This window comes from Tiliqua scincoides, chromosome 2 (assembly GCF_035046505.1).
Source record: "Tiliqua scincoides isolate rTilSci1 chromosome 2, rTilSci1.hap2, whole genome shotgun sequence".
NCBI lineage: Eukaryota > Metazoa > Chordata > Lepidosauria > Squamata > Scincidae > Tiliqua > Tiliqua scincoides.
This window is the reverse complement of record NC_089822.1, coordinates 93,600,546-93,604,298: the sequence shown is the minus strand read 5'-3', so window position 1 is coordinate 93,604,298 and position 3,753 is coordinate 93,600,546. Positions and strand designations below refer to the sequence as shown.

Sequence of the window (3,753 nt, the reverse complement as noted above, 5' to 3'; positions counted from 1 at the left end):
GGGCAGCAAATGGACCCTGGGTTGTGGATTGGGCACCCCTGGTATAGAACAAAATGGTATTATTCCTACAAAGCGCGATTTTAGTGATTTTGGTCACTAGTGTGGGCCACACCCCCCTAGTGATGCCACTGGCCCCGTGTAGGGCGTTGAGGCCCAGGATAGGGGTTAGGATATGGCAGAGTGCCAACCCTGCCCCTTCCTTGTCCTGATCTCCCCCCCATTCAATCCTCCCCCACCAATTAACCTGCTCCTTGTTCCCCCCCCCTGCCCCTGTGCCACACGGGACAGCTTTTACAGGCTCTGGCAACTGTAGCTCAGGATTCAGCACCAGTGTGACAACACAGGTCTTCCCGCCTGAGCAGCTTATTTTCCAGATGTTGAAAAGCACTTTATAGAGCTTTTACATCACTTGGCGCCAGTGCAGCTGTCGCTCTGCTGGCACTGCAGCCCAGTAGATTTGCAGCCCAGACACCTGTGTTCTGCAGTTACTCTAGGTCTTAAAAGTCAGCCAATGGGCATCTTATGGGGGGCCCTGTAGGGATCCTGGAAACAACCCCTATTGGCCACTAAGAAGAGGAGGAAGAAGCACCCCAGGCACATGCTCCTTCCTCCCCCCCCCCCCATCCATCAATAGCTCCTATATGGCAATTGCTGCAGGGCAGAATTGCAAGTGGGAAGATGGAAGATGGAGGGAAGGATATGCCTCATACCCAGCTTGCTCTGAGGTAAATTGGGGGGGGGGAATATATGGCCAGCTGGGGTGGGGAGAAGTGAATGGGATGAGCCTGCTGGAGAGGGGGAGGAAAACAAGATGAGGAAGGTGAGATGGGAGGAGAGGCAGATCGCCCCGGGCAGAGTACACATGTGTATAAGGGGCCCCAGAACTGGATGATGTTTTAGAGCCCAGCAGATTTTGGTGCCAATCCTGCATCTATGTATAGTCTTCCCACTAAAGACAATGGAATGTTTGCCTGTTTTAAAAATGGTAGGACCGCTAGAACATGCTTCTATTTCACTGTGCTAACATCTCATGAATGTTTAATTGAATCTAATTGTTCCCTGTTGAGTAAATCTGGGAACGTGGGAGTCACAATTTAAGTGCCAGAAAACCTGCTTTCTGCTAAAACTGCTGATGAAGCATCACAACCCTCTTTTGGAATGTCAACATAATTTTAATTAATTAAAACTTTTTAGGTAATGTGATGATGCTCAATTAAGGCCAACAGAGAAGATGACTAAATTAAATCAGATGCCCTGCAGTTTTGACAAACTTTGTTATACAAGATGGGAAAGAACTTTTAAAAAAAGAAACTTCTTTGTAGCAGCCTCTGTAGCATCTCACATTACATCGCTTGTCAAGAGAATGCAATTACTCTATACCAGTGTTATTCAAACTGTGCGGTGCAACTCTTTAGGAAGGCACCAGGAACTCAAAGGGGAGGTGCGGGATGTCCTCTCGCAGTGATACAGTCATACCTTTGGGCAGACTATGAGCCCGTCTTCTGCCCGTTGTCTGCGCTTTTTTTAAAAGCAAAAGAAATGGGAGTTGCTCAGCTGCGAGAGTGGTCGCTGCCACCCCGCCCTCTTCTCCCTCCACTCCGAGGCTGCTGCCTTCTGTGTTTGCTGCATGTTGTTTCCAAAGCTCTTTGACTCCAACCCCATCTGGCAAGTACCAAGCATGCTCAGCTTGCAGTCCTTAACCCTTGCTGATCCTTGTCTGGTTGGTTCCTAGTTCCCAGCCTGGGATCGCTTCTCATCAAAGTGAAATCTCTCTTTTCAACCCCCTCCCTCTTCCACTCCCCCGTTTCAATCTCCAAACCTTCCCGCTTTCCTCCTCCTCCCCAAATAAAATGCTTCCTATTTACCAGTCACCAAGGGTCTTAAAGTTGTTTCCATGCAGTTGGCAAAGGGAGGGGGGGAGAGAGAAGCACACACTTTACTTGGCCAGGAGCAGAAAAAGGGTACTGTTTTTAAAGTGATGTATTAATCTTGTTGTTTGACAGAAGAGGAGAGGTTGTATTTTTAAAGTGATGAAGCTTGCTATTTGAATACTTATCAGCCATTGAGGAAGTGACTGCCGGCCCAATCCTATCCACACATTCCTGGGAGTAAGCCCAATTGACTCTAATGGGTCTTATTTCTGAGTAGACATGCATAAGCTTGAGCTGTGCATCTCGTGCATCACAAGACGGGCTTGTATTCTGCCCAGGGGTGTGACTGTATTGCTTTGAGAGGACATCCCACGCCTCCCCTTTGAGTTCCTGGTGCCTCCCTAAAGAGCTGCGCCTCACAGTTTGAATAACACTGGCATATGCAATTATATTTAAATATAAGTGGTTTAGACCTATACACAGTCCTGCTGGTTAGCTGGATAGCAGGGCATGCAGTCACACTGATCATCTGGGTGGTAACATGATGACTGGTGACACCACCAACCATTACTGTTGCCCAGCCATCTGGTGGAATGGTTTCCTCACCTTGCCAGCTTGTTGCAATCCACCTGGGTCTTCAGGTGCTGTGGCACCTTTTTCCACATGCATCAGACATTTTATGGAATATTCCATAGGCTCTCAAATACAGTTGGATGTAAAGCATGAGGCTACAATTTTGCCCTCATCCTGCCTCATGCCCCAGTGCACTTTAGCTTCTCTAAGTATCTTTTTGATGTGAAAGCAAGAGTGAGCCTTAACTCGGTTATGTCACAGTGCACGTTTGCTTCACACAGGCTACGATCCTAACCCATTTTCCAGTGCCGACATAAGGGCAATGCAGCTCCGAGGCCAGGGAACAAACATTCCGTTACCTTGAGGAGGCCTACGTGAGTGACACCCAACTGCAGGATGCAGCACACGTCCCATTGGCACAGCTATGCCAGTGCTGGAAAGTGGGTTAGGATTTGGGCCTAAAAAAGTTAAGGCTCACTCCTGCTTTCCTATCAAAATTGCTCTTCCCAGGTTCCCTAGTATGTAGACTATTTTCAGTAGAACAGAAACCATGAAAGGGCATTGAGGGAGAGCAGGCACTGGAATGCATGAAGGTGAAATGCAGAAGGCTTGCATGTGCAGGTGACTAAATGAGGGCATGCTCAGAAAAGCAGTAGCATATTGAGCATGCAGAGAGGTAGATGGCAGGGGAAAGGACTGTTTTACTGGGTCAATATGTAAGTCACTAGGCACCCTTCTCCTGATCCATGCAAGGTTCAGCTTTGGGGCTTCATGTTTCAGAAGACTTAAGTGCTACTAAACAGGAATGTGCCAGAACCACAGCACTGAGACTTGAGTCAAGTCCCACATCTCAGCCCCCTAGCAACTGTAGCAACTCATCCAAAGCTGTTTTCTGAATCATTTTGAATCTATGTTCATAGATTTTAGTTTATTTTAGAAATTAATTTAGCATTACAGGGATTTACAGATTTATTAACCAATAGTAAATGTTACCCTGCACATGCCCGATCTCATCTGATCTTGGAAGCTAAGCAGGGTCAGGCCTGGTTAGTATTTGGATGGGAGACCGCCTGGGAATACCGGGTGCTGTAGGCTTATACCATAGTCTTTCGAGACTGAAGGTTGCCAACCATTATGGAGTAAATCTTAGTTTAATTTTAAAGTATTATCCTGTTGAAATATACAGGGTGACCCAAAAGTAGATAGACAGTAGGTGGAATAAATGCTATCATTTAGTGTCCACCTACTTTTGGGTCACCCTGTATAATAAATTTTTTCTTTTTAAGTTGCCCTTGAGATTGGTCATGCC

The 3,753-nt window shown here is 46.9% G+C and overlaps 1 pseudogene; it reads left to right on the top strand.

The window, feature by feature from the left end:
* Positions 1 to 3,419: 3,419 nt before the first annotated feature.
* Positions 3,420 to 3,539, top strand: LOC136643048 (5S ribosomal RNA; annotated as a pseudogene).
* The last annotated feature ends 214 nt before the right edge of the window (positions 3,540 to 3,753 follow it).